This window comes from Pleurodeles waltl, chromosome 6 (genome assembly GCF_031143425.1).
Source record: "Pleurodeles waltl isolate 20211129_DDA chromosome 6, aPleWal1.hap1.20221129, whole genome shotgun sequence".
Lineage (NCBI taxonomy): Eukaryota > Metazoa > Chordata > Amphibia > Caudata > Salamandridae > Pleurodeles > Pleurodeles waltl.
In genome coordinates this window covers 1,056,728,927-1,056,747,754 of record NC_090445.1, presented here as the reverse complement: position 1 = coordinate 1,056,747,754, position 18,828 = coordinate 1,056,728,927, and positions in this window count along the sequence as shown.

Sequence of the window (18,828 nt, the reverse complement as noted above, 5' to 3'; positions counted from 1 at the left end):
CGCCACTTCTCCAATCCGACCTCCAGGGCGGAGACGACCGCTGGGCTGGAGACTTGAGTCTCCAGCCTGGCGGCCGTCACAAGACCGCCGGCGGTATCAAGACCCGGTGACCGCCATGGATTTCATGGGTTTGGGAACCGCCATGAAATCCATGGCGGTAAGCACTATCAGTGCCAGGGAATTCCTTCCCTGGCACTGATAGGGGTCTCCCCCACCCGCTTCCTCCCCCCACACCTCCCACCCCACTGCCACCCCCCAAAGGTGGCAGGACCCCCCTCCCCACCCCTACCCCCAACATCACAACCCAGACACACACCGTACACGCATGCATACACCACCAACACACATACTTGCACACATATCACCAAACATGCCCACAGACACACACACAGTCATACACGCACACCCACATACAGACATACACGCACACATCCATTCAGACATACAGACAGACATGCACACATTTCCAAACACAACACACCCCGCATGCATACACGCACTCACACACCCCCTCTACAAACTCACACGCACACCTCCATTCACGCACACAACCCACAACACCCCCCCACCCCCCTCCCCTAGCGGACGATCAACTTACCTGGTCCATTGATCCTCCGGGAGGGGACGGGATCCATGGGGGCTGCTCCGCCGCCAGCACCCCTTCAACAGAACACCGCCATGCCGAATCACGGAATGTGATTCGGTGGGCGGTGTTCTGTTGACGGGGCGGTGGAGCAACCTCCACTTCCCCGCCGACCACCAGTATGGCTGCAGGTGGCTCTATGTCCGGAAAAGGACGGAGGGCTGCCAGTAGTCATAATTCGCCGAGCAGAAAACCGCCTGCACTGGCGGTCTTCAGCACGGCGGTCCCTCTACAGTCTTGCAAAAAGACCGCCGAGGTTGTAATGACCACCATTGTGGCTTGTGTATCTTTAGTGCTAGGAGACCCTGCACTTGACAGAAAGCACTATGAATGTGTAAGTCATTATTTTAAATTTGCATTACACACAGTATAAGATAGGCTGCCACAAAATGTGGACATCAAATTAGGGTAAAATAAAAAAAGTGTTTTTAAACTGTACATTTTAGTAATCTGGAGACTGCACTTATTGCAACCAGTGTTACAACCATCATTAAAAGCAGGCACACCACAACTCAGAGCCAAACATCCCCTACAATACCTCTCAAAAAGAATAAATCTTTGTCTTCAGTAATCTTAAAGTGTCTATTAACTCCACCTCTACTTGCTCCCAGGCAGCCTTTATATGTGTCTGCCCCTCCCTCGGGATCACAGCACAGGCGACCTTTCACTCAAAGCATTTAACTGTAGCATAAGTCTTTTAGCTTAAAGGCTAAAATTCTGGACAATTGAAATATTCATTATGGACAACTGACTTTGGGGTTAATTCATGGACAGTCCGTGAAAATTACAGACGGGTGGTCACCCTAGTATCAGGTGAGGCTTGTGTGTCAGGGCGTCCTTGGCCTAGAAACAGTGCGGTAGGCCTTTAGGAAAACCTGGAGGCCAGAGAGAGAAAGAGAGAGAGAGAGAGAGCAAGTGGTGAAAGCTCCGGCAGGTGACAATGAGAACCCTCCCATATAGGCAATGGTTTGCAGGTGAACAAACTACCAAAACAACTGGCAGCATGCTGGTAAGAGTGTGTAGCAAACAAAGTTAGACAGATGTGCAATGCCCAAGGCACCAAGGGCCAGATGTACAAAGCTTTTTAGTGGTTGCAAATGGTCCAATTCGTAGAATAGGGCTGTTTGCAACAGCTAAAAAGTTGTTTCCTATGTACAAAACCCTATTTTGTGATTTGGTAACCTATTACCCGATCATAAAATGGGTTATCGCCTTCCAGTGGTATGTATGAATGTTTTGCAACCAAAATGCGATCTCAAAACATTCTCTTTTTACCACCAAATTCAATTTGCTGGTAACCCATTTGCAAACAAGAACTGGTCCCCAAGGGCCCCTTTCACCTTTGTGACTAGTCGTAAATAAAGTTTTTAGAAGCAGGCAGTGGTCCCATGAACTACTGCCTACTCTTAAAAAATGAAAAGAAAACTTCATTTTTGTTCTTTAAATGCAATTGTTTTCTTTTAAGGAAAACGGGCCACATTAAAAAAACACATTGCTTTATTTAAAAGCAAACACAGATATGGTAGTCTGCTGTCTCAAGCAGGCCACCATCCCCGTGTTTTTAGCGATTTCCAATGGGTCACAAATTGCAGCCTACCTTGTGAGTTATGAATGAGGTAGGTCTATTTGAGACCCACTGGGAAGCGTAAATTAAACTCAGTAGAGTTTTGATTTGAAATTGCTATTTCCTAATTGCTATTCACATGGAATCACACTTAGGAACTCAGTTTCAAACGTACATACATGTGGCCCCAGTGGGGACCCAAGGAGCGAGCTCACCCTGAAAGTCAAAATGGAGGCAATTCATGGTTTCCAGGGCTCATTGGATTCTAAAATTGACTCTGTAACAACTGAAGTCATACTCCACTCCTGCGGTCGGACGAGCACAAAATGGGTGACAGGGTCACAGAAAATGGAGCCCTGCTGGCCACATCCCACACACAGACAAGGACCCTCAGACATCAAGTCAGTCATCTCCAGGTGGTTGCGGAGACAGTGGGGGCTAAACTGGAAAACAATGAAGGGCCATTCAGAGAGTGGTGACAGAGTTAAAAACATAAGGGGGTTAGTACAACTTTGGAGGAGGTGTTAATCCGTCCCAAAAGTGACGGTAAAGTGACGGATATACCACCAGCCGTATTACGAGTCCATTATATCATATGGAACTCGCAGACAGTGAAAAGTGCGACGGGTGCAACTGCACCCATCGCATGGCCGCAACACCGCTGGCTCCATTTGGAGCCGGCTCCCATGTTGTGGCCCACATCCCCGCTGGGCCGGCGGGTCCAAATGGGCACCGCAGGAGTGCGGCTGCGTTGGCGGCCGCCCGGCGGTTACAGCCAATGTTGTAATGAGGCCCTAAATCGGGAGTCTAGGGAGAGCAATAGCCCATGGACATTGCCCGGGCAAGCTGAGGGTCTCCGCAGGTGGAGGCAGGATTAGACCAGAATACAGATGCCCATTAGTGTACAGAGCAGCTTCCTTCTAGCAGAGTTCACTGAAATGACCAGAAATGTGGACTGAATGGATGAAACAAACTCATACTGAACACCAAAATCACCCAGATCATGTATCTCTGCTAGTGTGGTGCGGCACACAACAAAGAACAGTGATTAGTAAATTGGAGGGGGAGTTGTGATTACTTGACAACGATGGCCATGTCACCTGTAAGGTTTACACTGGTTGTGCTGTGACAAGCACTCTGCAATATTGGGTGGGTGGGCAGTTCTAAGGGAGGGGGGAGCTCTTTGATTGAGTTGCCTATCTTTCTTTCTGCTGTTGGATTTTTGTGCTGAACTATGCAAAAAGAGGGAACTTTTCAACTCCAAATAGGTTAACCAATGAGTCAACGACTATGAGATCAGGACTGGGTGGGCCCCAGTACAGGACAGTATTGCTATACCTTGACCAATGTAAGATCACTAAAAAATACTTTTGTGTAATGTTAACGGCGTAGGTCACATGATAATAAGAGGAGTAATCATTGAATACTTTAAAAGGGATACACCTGATATAGTGATGGTTTCAAGTGACACACATGATAGGTAATAAATACAAAGTCTTGGATAGATGGGGCTACACAATGCTAGCCCATGCAGGGTACACCTCGGGCTCCAGAGGGGTGGGTATACTCATCAATAAAATGGCCTCCATGGACTCAAAGCGGACATGGACCGACCCACAGGGCAGGTACGTGGCTCTCTCAGGAAGCTGGGAAGGTTTGAAAATAAACATTTGCTCTGTCTACATCCCATCCAAGCTATATACACTAGCACTACCAGACATGAGCTCCCTACTCCTGTAACTACCAGAAGGCACATTGCTGATTAGAGCTGATTTTAACATTGTTTTAAGTGACAACTGACGCAGATTGACAAGTGTTAGACCTGGCATCCTTGGCGACGTTTCCCCCTGTCTTTTTGCCTCTGTCTCCTGTATTTTTGCCGGATTGGCATATTTGATTTACTAGTGAGTCCCTAGTATAGTGCACCATGTGTGTCCAAGGCCTGTTTAGCAAATCGTACTAATAAGCCTGCAGCACTGATTGTGCCACCCACATGAGCAGCCCTATAAACATGTCTCACACCTGCCATTGCAGTGTATGTACATGCAGTTTTACACTGCATGTTGTCCTGGCAAAATCTTCCCAGTTTAGTACATGTAGGGCACCCCTAAGGTAGGCCCAAGGTAGCCTCATGGGAAGAATGCAGTGGATTTAAAAGGTAGAACATGTACTAGTGTGTTTTACATGTCCTGATGGTGAAATACTGCCAAATTTGTTTTTCACTATTGCAAGGCCTATCTCTCCCATACGTTAACACAGGGATTACCTTGAAATATCTTTTAAGTGAATTTCCCATAGGAAGTAGATAGAGATGTGGAGTTTGGGGTCTCTGAACTCACAATTTAAAATTACATCCCTTAGTGAGGTGGTTTTTAAATTGTGTGTTTGAAAATTCCACTTTTAGAAAGTGGGCATTTTCCTGCTTAACCATTCTGTGCCTCTGCCTGGATGTGGAATCCACGTCTGGGTCACGATGACAGTTGAGCTGTATGTGAATTCACTCTAGACAGTCACACGAAGGGAGCTGATGTGTGCCGTGCATATCCTGATGGATCTTCCTGGGCTAGAGTGGTAGGAGGAGCTCACACACCACCTTACTAAGGCAGTGCCTGTCCTTACACAATGCAGTCTCCAATCCTTTAGAGTGTGTCTGGGACCAGGGCAGAAGCTTTGTGCACTACAAACACGTTCATTTGAAGTTTGCCTACTTCAAAGGCAAAAATGAGTACAAATAAGTATTGGACCTAAAATCACAGACTTTTAGAAAATGTCTGGATCAAGAGGAGACTCTGACAAGGAGAATTGCTTAACAGCTGTGAGGAGGAGTACTGCCCCTTTGCTGTGTGTGGTTTGCTAGGTTGGCCTGTCATTGCTGCTTCTGCTTTGGAGAGGACAAAGACTGGACTTTGCTATGTATCCTGCTTGTAAAGTTTCTCTAAGGGCTTGGAGAGAGTTTCCTCTTGTTAAGAAGTCTCAGGAACATCAAATACTTCACCTGCCAGCCCCTGGGTTCTCTTGCTAAGGAACTTGACTTACCAATGGGTGCCCACTACAGTTCCTGTGTACTTGGGAGTGAAGTCTGGCAAAAAACAAGAAGAACCAGTCACACCGACTCTGGACGGCTCCAGAGCTGGCTCCAGTGCCCAACTCCATGCCGCTGCCTGCACCCCAAGCCATGGTCCCCGAAGAAGTGCGGCGACAGTGAGCGACATCGCTGGCCCAACACCGCCTCAGCACCTCTGAAATCCGGCAACATCCTGAGTCCCGAGTGTTGTTTCACTGACGGCCGTGACACCGGACTTCGCCGCGGCACCTGTAGCCCGTGGTGTGACCGCAACACTGCAAAGTCGCCTCATTGCGTTTTGACCCGCTGGACTCAACAACCCCACCGGATGGTAAGAACTGATGCCTCACTGCCAATGCCACCTCACCTCTGCTGCCTCTGCAAGGAACTGATTCCTCACCTCCCCTGTGTAGCAGTAAGGAACTGACAACTCACCTCCTGCGTAGCAGTATGGAACTGACGCTGCACAGGCTCCAGCGACGCCTCAGCTCCCCAACTCCATGCCGCTTCTTTTACTCTGCCTCGTTTCTAAGGTACTGTACCTGGGGTACATGTGACTCCATGATCGGTGCCACAGTACCACTCAAGTGGCATCTGACTATTGGGAATGACTCTGTCACAATGCCGTGATAGCACCAGTTGGAGCTTTTTTGTTCCTAAATCCTTTTATTGGGGTTTAGTCTTTTAAAATTCATATCTTTGCTTGTGTATGTTGGATTTTTGTCATCCTGCAATGTTTTACTTATATAATTATTGGCTATTTTTCTAAACTGGTGTGGTGCTCATTTGTAGTGTTTTCACTCTGTTGTGCTGTGCCTGACTCCTTGTGCCAAGCTACCAAGGGGGTGAGCAGGGGTTATTTTAGGAGTGGGACTCCATTACCCTGACCAGAGTGAGAGTCCCTACTTGGAGAAGGTGTAAACTGACTGCCAACTAGAGACCTCATTTCTAACTACAAGTAGGGCAATGCAGGAAAAACCAAGGCCCCTCCCAGATGTTTTACCCATGACAGACTAGTCTGGTGGATCTAAGGACAGTACACAACCCTCAAGACTGACAGTATACATACTAATCAGGTGCACATGGGAGCCTTTCTCGTATTGACTACCGCCTCCCCTACCACCTGCAAGCACGCCTGTACTCGAAAGTCTAACACTTTTCCAAAAGAATCTCAGAGCACTCACCAGTATGAGCAGTGGTACATTACCAGCCAGACACTCAACGGGCGTGGTCTGCATGGCGGAGATGGCAGCCTCAATCTAACCTAACTCCATGCTGGATGCCCGCATCTTATCAACAGTTCTGCTCCCCTGTGCCATCCGGACGTCCTCAGTCACTCGTTGGTGACCTGCAGTGCGGGGACCCCATGGAACTGCTTGGACCAGTGGAGAAGGATCAGCTGAGGAAGTGGCGTGCCTCACCTTTTCTGATCGGCCTCTCGCGACAGATGTGTGTGAGTCCGATACATGGTTAAGAACTGAGGTGGTGATTCTCTGCCTGGCTGCCTCCTACAAGCATCTCGCACCCCCTCTGGAACGGCGCAAGGGTCCCGGAGCGGGAGAGGAATGCTCCCCCATCCACTACGCTCTCCGATTGAAGATGGAGTTGTGCGGCCTTGCCGTGGCCAGCCACCACAGCTCCTTAATTACCAGAAGAAGTGCCTCCCATCATGCTGATGCACCACAAGGGCCACTCAACATGCCTGAGGCCTCGGCCTGAGGCCTACGTGATACCAATTGACGCTGCATGCGGAGGCAACTGGATTGGAGACAACCTGTGCCTTCGCTAGTTGGCACCCATGAAAGTCCCCACTTCTCATCTGCTAATCGACTGAAAAGGATGACGTGATCACTGAGCGCTTGGCCCCTTGGTTCAGGGATCCTACAAGCATTTATGTTACTCTGCATGCAGCAGTAAGGAGCCCACACAGATTGCTTTGCTTCTCCCTCTCCTTACTGCAGGGGTGTGCTCCCGCATTAACTTTTGCACGACCATTTGTGTGTATGGGTGACCCTGAAGCCTGCCAACTCCCCCTTCCTTACACGCAAGTGGGACATTAAACTGCTGCCAACATAGTGTGCACAGAATTCACCCATTAGACATCCCAGCTGGGGCTGTTATGACTCTGTAAGGGTTCTTCCTCTGCTACTGACACTGAGGAACTCTATGGTCTGCCTCTTATACCTGTAATTCACCTACTGATCAGTCTTTCTGCAACCACAGGCATTTGCCTGCTATCACTGCTGCCCACCCACCATGCAGTGATCCTTATGCTAGTGACCGCCTGCAGATCCCTACTCATTGCACTGAGGGTATGATTACTCACACAGCTGTTACTCGCTGCTTCCTTTTTTCAGTGCCTATTTCCTGGATACCATACTTGGGTGTAACTTTGCCACTCTACTACTCACTGGGGCACATACATCTGAATCCTGTCCATCTTGCACTGCAGGCCAATGCAGATGTCTCCTGTCCGCATAAGAGGCAAATTACTGTTTATTCACACCAGATACGTCTCCTATGCACTCTGCATCTGCCTCTGGTTAACAACCCTGACCTGCTCACTTGCTCTGGGTGCTCAACTCAGACCTGGCGGGGCTGTTTGTGCTGCACACCTATTGGACCCCATCAGTGCAAGCTGGCCCTACCACTGTTGAATTGTGGTTTGGAATACTTATGCTGTATAGCGTCCTCGTCCACCTCGGGTGCTTGCAAGTGGGAACCCACTGCTATAGACTTTCGTGGTTGTACTTGATTACCTTAGCCTTTTACCATGGGATGCCTCCAGTCTGGCACCCACAATCCGCCTGCACCATCTGAGGATTCTGTTTCTTCACCTCCCCAGACCCTCCTCAGTCAACACAATCAGCAGCCACTACATCTATCAACAGCAAACTGGATGCAGTTTTGACAGTCATTGAAAGTTCTCAGACTTCATTGTAATACCAGATTGACACTATCGCTACCAACCGCACGTTGCTGTGGGCGGACCATCGTATTCTGGCCGACATGGTTTGGGCCTCTGAACAAAACATCATCACCCTACAACCTCTGGTACGAGACACAGATAAATGCCTGCAGACTATGAAGAAACAGATTCACTTACTGGAGGAGAGGGCCGAAGATTCCAAAGGGAGCTTTCACTGAAATAATGTTCGCATTGTAAGGCTCCCTGAAAACACAGAGGGTTCGGACCCTGTTTCCTGTGTGGAAACCTGGCTGGGGTGAATAGTGCCTGAGTCCACGCTATCTCCATTTTTTACTGTTGAGAGAGCCCATAGTGTGCCTCCACGCTGTCTTCCCCCAGGATCAAACCCCAGGCCCATGGTGGTTCGACTACTATACTACTGCGACTGTTATGCCATATTGTGTGAGACCCGCAAACTGCCAGATCTGCCACTGGACAATGCACATACCCTGAAGTTTCCGGACTAAACCTTGCTGGTGCAATGACAGAGAAACTCCTTTCTTGCCGCTAAACATCACCTACATGAGCTGGGACTCCAGTACTCGCTCCTCTTCCCTGCTTGACTCCTGGTGGTACACAATAGCAAGTCAAGATTCTTCACAGATCCTAAAGAGGTTTAGGCCTGGCTGAGTCATTGGGCCCGTGCACTTCAGGCTATGTTAATCGGGGCGATGCACCTGCTCTCGGCATGGCAGGAGGAGACCCTAGTCGCAAGCGCAAAAGCTGTGATTGCCATTCACACCCATGAGGTACCCCAAACTTAGAAGGATTAATTGATGAACGCAGGAAGGAGTTACAAACTGCTGCCGTATTTCGTGAATCGACGCCCTTGTCCAGCTCGAAGCCCTCCAGTAAAGAGAGCTCTATGTCCACTTGCCCCTCACAACCAAATTTCACAACATTTCCACAAATAACTACGCAGAAGGCTGTTGACCTTGGTTAATATATATTTGTTATGCGTTTCGGTTTTCCTTTTCTGTTCTTTCAGAGATCTGATGAGGTTTATGAGAAAATGCAGTCATGTATGCTATTTGGTTTGTACACTTACCATTATCACCCTCTCCCTCTAGCTAAGCTAAAGAGGGTCAAGTGCTGTTTTAATTCTTAGGCGTAGGGGCACTTAAGGATACATGTTTTGACATACAGTACATCCTCCCCATTGGTTGGCTGCGATCCTTCAGTATGTTTCCAAAGTGTTTGTGTGGTCACATGCTGCTTTTCCATTCGTATAGTTTTGCTCAGTTATGGCTGTTACCTCTTTTGATTTGTTTCTACTGTGCCCTACTTTGTTTACACAACCGGAGAGCCAACCACTCATCTCTCACCTACTTTTGCCTTTACTTCCCTCTCCCCACGACTACAGTGTACATGACTAAACCCAACATAACAATCTGGAATGTCTGCAGAATCCACTTCCCGTCTCGCCGCTGTGCTATTTATTCCTAGCTGCACCGTCACTCTGCCCATAAAGCCTCACTACAAGAATCACATATTGTACTTGTGCAGGCTGTGCGGTTGCAGCGGCACTGAAGGGGTCCATTTTTCTCCACCAACTTTTCCACCTACCCCAGAGTACCTTGATTTGGATAAGGGCTAGCGCCCTCTTTGACCCAGTAACCTCTGTAAAACGGAGGGCCGATATGCGCTTGTTAAGGGCCATCTTGACAGCCATCATGTACTCCTGGGCTCCATTTATGCACCCAACTCTGATCAACAGAGATTCCTTAATCATCTCACAAAGGTGTTATCGAAATGGACTGAGATTCTGTGGCTCTTTTGGGGAGATTTTATTAGTGTGCTTGTCACCGAACTAGGCCATTCTTGCCCCTCGCATGACTGCCACCCCTAATGCTCAAGCACTGACTGCATGACTTGCTCATTAGTATCTGACTGATGTCCGAAGGACCCACAACCCACAGACTAGAGTCTATTCCTTCTACTGTAGCCCGCATAAGCTTCATGTCCATATAGATATATTTTTGGGCTCCCAGTTTATTCTTTTCCTAATTGCACACACTGATTATCTAGGTCGCACCCATTCAGATCATAATCCCCAGACTCTGTATCTATTGGGATGGTGTCCCTCTCTGATTCCTACTTGGGGGCTGCAAGCAGCTACCCTGGAGGATCCCCCTTTTGATCAGCTCTCGATTCTGCTATAGGCGAACATTTTGAACTTGATGCTGATACAGAGTCCTCTTGCTTAATTGAAAGGGACGCCTTCAAGACAGCGATTCCGGTCACTGTTTGGGTTCCACATGGAACATGAACAGAGACATCTCCTGCACTGAGTAAGATCTTCTTGATCTGGAAACCCAAGCAATAACACACCCAGAGACACGCACTACCATCCACAAGGCACAATGCGAACACACTAAGCTTCTAAAGTGTCTTCACTACATTAATTACACTGCAGACACGTCCAGAACCCACGCATCTGCAGACAAAGCAGGATCCCTATTAGCCTGGCTCATTAGGCAGGAATACCCCAGGTATTCTATACTGTCACCTTGCTTGTCTGAAGATGCCCTTTTACACTCACAATCATCCATCTATGCTGAAATGACACAAAATTATGCCACAATGTATAAACACGCCCCTGGCTCAAAGCTCCAAGACACTGACTTCTTTCTCATATAACATTAACCACCATTGCTTCCGATCAGAGACTCGAATTTGATGCATCCATCTCTTTATTCAAGGTACAGGAAATCATATGTTCTCTGGCTACAGGAAAGTCCCCAGTACCCGATGGGCTACCATCAGAGTTCTACAAGGCCTACATTACACATCCGGCTCCCCATCTTCTGACTTTATATGATGAGGTTCTGCAAGAGGCCTTTTTACCACCTTCTGTCCGCGAGGCCTTGCTTATCTCTTTACCCAAACCTGACTGAGACCCCATGATACTGGGATCATATTGTCCACTTGCTCTTCTTAACACGGACTACAAAATACTTGTTAAGATATTAGCTGATCACTTGGCTCCTTCGGTTTCTGCCCTCATATACTCATTTGTACCTGCGCAAAGTACTTTCTTAGATATACATAAGCTGTTCAGGGTTCAGGAAAGCACTCCCGAATCCTGGCCTTGGTTTGAATGTTTGGTCCTTGATTTGGAGAAAGCATTTGACTCCGTGTTATGGGATTTCCTTTTTGCAGTTTTGCCCCGCTATGGATTTGGCCCCAGATTTCTTAGACTGGTAAGACTTGTATACACATAACCATTGGTGCACGTAAAATCAGGTCCACTTGATATTGGACTCCATTTTGACACAGAAAGGCACCTGTAAGGACGCCCCCTCTCACCTCTAGTCTTCTCTCTGGCAATTGAAGGATTAGCAGAAGCTCTCCGGATGTAGTGCCACACATGGGGCATCCCTCTGGGTGACTGTGTTCATATATGCAGATGATTTTCATTCAGTGTCCTTATATGCCGATGATTTATTGCTTTACCTCTAGGATGTCCATGACATCCCATCAGGTTTAACACATATATTTCGGACATTTGCAGACCTTTCTGCCCTCAGAGTTAGTTGGGAGAAATCCTGTCTCTACTTCTTCTCCACCACTGCCCCAGACCTAGCCTTCTCTCCTGGCGGTACCTGCCTTACATGGCAGTCCACTACCATTAAATATTTGGGCACTCAAATCTACTGTGACCCTGCTGACTTGCGTGATGACAACGCTACACGCAAGGTATTATCAATACGTTCTCAATCATTGTTTTGGAGAACCGACCACCTCTCTGTGGCAGGAAGGGAGGTACTAATCAGGATGGTTGCACTCCACCACCTGCTAATCAGTTTGCTAACATTCCCCTAATCCTCCCTCATTCCTTTTTTTCACATGTTGAATGGCCTTACACGTGACCTAATATGCCATAATACAAGATGTAGAGTGACCATATGTAAACTCCGATGGCCAACTGAACATGGCAGACTGGTGGTTCCTAATTATGAACACCACTATCTGGCCTCTCAGCTACAGTGGGTGGCCAGATGGTTGTCGGGGTTACAGCTATCTGACACCACAACTGCCTCAACTCCCTGGAGTCTCTTGCAGTTATTACTCTTGTTTTACCCCTGCTCCAAACGTCGCTCTCCCCAATCATTGCTACTGAAGATAGTGTATCACTGCTTTAAGCATAGTCTCTATATCAACTAAATGCAGATAGCCGTAGCCTTCTCTGCTCCCCTTGCTGGTAGGGGTGGGTGGGGGGGGTGGAGGTGGGGTGGGTGGTTCTACAACTAGAGAGCTTTCTGCCTGGCATGAGGTGGGATTGCACACACTAGAAGACTTGTATTGGGACAGCATCTATTGACAGTTAATACTTTGTCAACAGAAGAGGGCCTTCCAATAGTACACTTCCTATTACATAACTCACTGATTGGTGCTCTTGACATTGCCTAAGGTAACACAGCTGGAACACTTGATGCATCTTACGATCCCATATCTGCAGGTTATGGGTTCAGGCCGCCACCTAACATGCTGGTTTACTGACTCACTGCTCACACACACTGTCCCCCTTGCATGCTCGGTGGCAGCAGGATCTGGGCCTCCCTTGTACTGACAATGAATGAATGCCCATAACTGAGTATTCTGCCCTTATCGCATGAGATGCCTGCTCTTGCCTTATCCAGCACTACATCCTCCACAGGGCCTATCTCACACCTGTGAAAATGTCCCACTAATATCAAAGGACAGACGCTACTTGCTTTCATTGGGATCAGCCTGATACCACCCTGGTACATATGTTGTGGGATTGCCCTTCTCTCCACCAGTACTGGTGGGGTGTGACGTCTCGCCTAGCTCATGCCACAGACCGATTGGTACCACACCTGCATCTTAGCTCTCACACACAGGAATAAGAACCACAGAGTGACCAATAGATTCATTGATCTGGACCTGATCCTAGTTGAATGCCTCATCACGAGAATTTGAAAGTTGGTGCTGTGCCAGTTGTTGTTGCCTGCAAGATGTCTATGAAGACATGGGCTAGTGCTCATTGCGTAGGGAGGATACACTCGGGCTTCGTAAATATCCATTATCTGCTAGTTGGGACATCATTCTAGATGCGTTGCAGCCCACTTCATATCAGGAAGAACCATCTCCTGTCCAGCTGTCGCCATTGCCAGGGACTCGCTTAGGCTCAGCTGTACCTTGTGCCTGATTTCGCCACACTCTGGGCCATATTTATACTTTTTGACGCAAAACTGCGCTATCGCAGTTTTGCGTCAAAAAAATTAGCGCCGGCTAACGCCATTCTGAAGCGCCATGCGGGCGCCGTATTTATTGAATGGCGTTAGCCGGCGCTAGCAGACCGCCGCTGCCTGGTGTGCGTGGAAAAAAAACACGTACACCAGGCAGCGCCGGCGTTGGGGAAAATGGCGTTAGGGCGTCTTAAAATGGGGCAAGTCAGGTAGAGGCAAAAAAATCGCCTCCACCCGATTTGCGCCATTTTTAACGACGCCCAGACGCCATTTACATGACTCCTGTCTTAGTAAAGACAGGAGTCATGCCCCCTTGCCCAATGGCCATGCCCAGGGGACTTATGTCCCCTGGGCATGGTCATTGGGCATTGTGGCATGTAGGGGGGCACAAATCAGGCCCCCCTATGCCAAAAAATTATACTTACCTGAACTTACCTGAATGTCCCTGGGATGGGTCCCTCCATCCTTGGGTGTCCTCCTGGGGTGGGCAAGGGTGGCAGGGGGGGTCCCTGGGGGCATGGGAGGGCAGCTGTGGGCTCATTTTGAGCCCACAGGTCCCTTAACGCCTGCCCTGACCCAGGCGTTAAAAAGAGGCGCAAATGCAGGGTTTTTTGCCCCGCCCACTCCAGGGCGTGATTTTTGCCCGGGAGTATAAATACGACGCATTTGCGTCGCAGTCATTTTTTTAAACGGGAACGCCTACCTTGCATCTCATTAACGCAAGGAAGGCGTTCACGCAAAAAAATGACGCTCATTCCTCATACTTTGGCGCTAGACGCGTCTAACGCCAAAGTATAAATATGGCGTTGGTTTTGCGCCGAATTTGCGTAAAAAAAAACGACGCAAATTCGGCGCAAACGGAGTATAAATATGCCCCTCTGTATTTGTCTCCCTTCCCTATTTTTCCTACTCACACCTATTGAGACGCTTATGACTCTTGCACCTTCCCAATTTGCCAACAGAAGTCATTACCTCTAGCCCAAGCTGCGGTCTTGCTCACCAGTTCCACTGCCCTCATTTTAGTGCATGATATTATATATTGTATACACTATTTTTCTTTCCTGTTATGATTTATTTTGACCCTTTCTCCTTGTTGATTATTACATTTGCTTTACATCTCAGACATTAAGGGGCATATTTATACTCCGTTTGTGCCGAATTAGCGTCATTTTTTTCGACGCAAATTCGGCGCAAACCTAACGCCATATTTATACTTTGGCGCTAGACGCGTCTAGCGCCAAAGTATGAGTAAAGAGCGTCATTTTTTAGCGTGAACGCCTTCCTTGCGTTAATGAGATGCAAGGAAGGCGTTCCCGTCTAAAAAAATGACGGCGACGCAAATGCGTCGTATTTATACTCCCGGGCAAAAATCACGCCTGGGAGTGGTCGGGTCAAAAAACCCCGCATTTGCGCCACTTTTTAACGCCTGGGTCAGGGTAGGCGTTAAGGGGCCTGTGGGCTCAAAATGAGCCCACAGGTGCCCTCCCCTGCCCCCAGGGACCCCCCCTGCCACCCTTGCCCACCCCAGGAGGACACCCAAGGATGGAGGGACCCATCCCAGGGACATTCAGGTAAGTTCAGGTAAGTATAAATATATATATATTTTTTTTTTTGGGTGGCATAGGGGGGCCTTATTTGTGCCCCCCTACATGCCACTATGCCCAATGACCATGCCCAGGGGACATAAGTCCCCTGGGCATGGCCATTGGGCAAGGGGCCTGACTCCTGTCTTTACTAAGACAGGAGTCATGTAAATGGCGTCTGGGCGTCGTTAAAAATGGCGCAAATCGGGTGGAGGCGATTTTTTGCGTCAACCTGACTTGCACCATTTTTAAGACGCCCTAGCGGCACTTTTCCCAACGCCGGCGCTGCCTGGTGTACGTGTTTTTTTTCCACGCACACCAAGCAGCGCCGGTCTGCTTGCGCCGGCTAACGCCATTCAATAAATACGGCGCCCGCATGGCGCTTCAGAATGACGTTAGCCGGCGCAACATTTTTTTACACTAAACTGCGTTAGCGCAGTTTAGCGTCAAAAAGTATAAATACGGGCCTAAGGCCCGTATTTATACTCCGTTTGCGCCGAATTAGCGTAGTTTTTTTCGACGCAAATTCGGCGCAAAACTAACGCCATATTTATACTTTGGCGTTAGACGCGTCTAGCGCCAAAGTATGGGCAAATAGCGTCATTTTTTTGCGTGAACGCCTTCCTTGCGTTAATGAGATGCAAGGAAGGCGTTCCCATCTAAAAAAATTACGGCGACGCAAATGCGTCGTATTTATACTCCCGGGCAAAAATCACGCCCGGGAGTGGTCGGGTCAAAAAACCCCGCATTTGCGCCACTTTTTAACGCCTGGGTCAGGGTAGGCGTTAAGGGGCCTGTGGGCTCAAAATGAGCCCAAAGGTGCCCTCCCATGCCCCCAGGGACCCCCCCTGCCACCCTTGCCCACCCCAGGAGGACACCCAAGGATGGAGGGACCCATCCCAGGGACATTCAGGTAAGTTCAGGTAAGTATAATTTTTAATTTTTTTTAATTTTTTTGGGTGGCATAGGGGGGCCTTATTTGTGCCCCCCTACATGCCACTATGCCCAATGACCATGCCCAGGGGACATAGGTCCCCTGGGCATGGCCATTGGGCAAGGGGGCATGACTCCTGTCTTTACTAAGACAGGAGTCATTTAAATGGCGTCTGGGCGTCGAAAAAAATGGCGCAAATCGGGTTGAGGCGATTTTTTTGCCTCAACCTGACTTGCCCCATTTTAAGACGCCCTAACGCCATTTTCCCCCTACGCCGGCGCTGCCTGGTCTACGTGTTTTTTTTCCACGCACACCAGGCAGCGCCGGTCTGCTAGCGCCGGCTAACGCCATTCCATAAATACGGCGCCCGCATGGCGCTTCAGAATGGCGTTAGACGGCGCTAAATTTTTTGACGCTAAACTGCGTTAGCGCAGTTTAGCGTCAAAAAGTATAAATATGGGCCTAAGGGGCATATTTATACTCCGTTTGCGCCGAATTTGCGTCGTTTTTTTCGACGCAAATTCGGCGCAAAACCAACGCCATATTTATACTTTGGCGTTAGACGCGTCTAGCGCCAAAGTATGAGGAATGAGCGTCATTTTTTTGCGTGAACGCCTTCCTTGCGTTAATGAGATGCAAGGTAGGCGTTCCCGTCTAAAAAAATGACTGCGACGCAAATGCGTCGTATTTATACTCCCAGGCAAAAATCACGCCCGGGAGTGGGCGGGGCAAAAAACCCTGCATTTGCGCCTCTTTTTAACGCCTGGGTCAGGGCAGGCGTTAAGGGACCTGTGGGCTCAAAATGAGCCCAGAGCTGCCCTCCCATGCCCCCAGGGACCCCCCCTGCCACCCTTGCCCACCCCAGGAGGACACCCAAGGATGGAGGGACCCATCCCAGGGACATTCAGGTAAATTCAGGTAAGTATAATTTTTGGGCATAGGGGGGCCTAATTTGTGCCCCCCTACATGCCACAATGCCCAATGACCATGCCCAGGGGACATAAGTTCCCTGGGCATGGCCATTGGGCAAGGGGGCATGACTCCTGTCTTTACTAAGACAGGAGTCATGTAAATGGCGTCTGGGCGTCGTTAAAAATGGCGCAAATCGGGTGGAGGCGATTTTTTTGCCTCTACCTGACTTGCCCCATTTTAAGACGCCCTAACGCCATTTTCCCCAACGCCGGCGCTGCCTGGTGTACGTGTTTTTTTTCCACGCACACCAGGCAGCGCCGGTCTGCTAGCGCCGGCTAACACCATTCAGTAAATACGGCGCCCGCATGGCGCTTCAGAATGGCGTTAGCCGGCGCTAATTTTTTTGACGCAAAACTGCGATAGCGCAGTTTTGCGTCAAAAAGTATAAATATGGCCCTAAATAACTCTAGTAACACCTGTAATCCAACATTGCTTTGAGATACTTTCATCTTAATAATGATTACCGTGACTGAACTGTTCTGTTTGTGAATGTAACCTATTCAGAAAATGCAATAAAGAGATTCAAACAAAAAACACAGTCGGACACTCGAGGGAGGGTATGGCCAATCAATTCATGGTACCTTAAATAGCAGAAAGTCACGGGGGCTTCGCATCTGCATAGACCACTACTTCACAGAAAATGAGGGAACAGTGATATCAGCCCTTACAGTGTGGGAGGCATGCAAAACTGGGGTCAAGGGACAGGCGCTGTCCCTGATATCGGGAATTAAGTGAGATCAGCTTGGAAAACTAGAAGAATTGGGAAGAGAAATTGTGGAAATGGCACACCAACTTGCAATGGGGTGGATGCCACCATCAGCCAGATATTGAGCCTCAAGTACCAATAATATAAGGACTTCGCCAGCAGTGCTGCAAGTGCGGCACATAGAGTTGCCGCATACCGCTGTATGATATGGGGAACAAAGAGAGGAAGCTCCTAGACTGACGAGACAAGTGGGATAAAATGTTGGAGCTGGAGGTTAAGAATGAGGCAGGCTAGCTTCTCAGAGGAGGGACACATGTTGGAGAAGCATTTTTCACCTGTTACACCCATTTATATTTTCTGGTGGTAACCAAGACTTCCGAAGTGGCAGCGTTTCTCATATATGTGCACCTTCCATGATTTATCCATGATGATAGAGACCACCTAGAGACCTGCATAGGGGTTGAAGAGACTGAGGCAGCATTACGAGAGCTGCTGTCAGGGAAATCCATGGGCCCTAACAGGCTCCCAGTGAAGCAATATAAAGTTATGCCCACAAGACTCACCCCACAATTGTTGAATATGTTCAAAGGAGGCAGGGAACAGAGCATCCTCCTGAAGACCAGTGGCTCGCCACAATCGTAATTCTTCACAAGAAGGGTAAGCCTCCAGAGGACTGTGCCTCGACAGGTCTATATCATTATTGAATGCAGTGGTCAAAATATTGGTCAAGATATTTGGGATACAACTTGGAAAGGTACTTCATTCTGATCAATCCGGATCAATTGGGTTTTATGCCTAACCAAAGAGCAAGGCTTAATCTTCGGCAGCTGTTTGAAATGCAGGGGCAACCCTGCACAAAAGTACACTGGTGGTGTCTCTGGAAGCTGAAATGGCATTTGATATGCTGGAAAGGGACTATACCTTTGCAGTAGGGGACAGATTAGGATTTGGTCCGCAATATAAGCAATATAAGCAATGGGTCCACTTGCTCTATGTTGGTCCACTAACTAAGGACAGGGTCAATGGGGTAATTTCATCAATAATCAAACTGCGACAATACACTAGGCAGGACTGCCCACTGTCGCCAATGACCTTCATTCTGGCACTTGTGCCACTGGCTATCTGGGTGTAAAAAGACCTGCTGGTTAGGGGGCTTCTCTGGGGTAGTACCTTGGAGGTCA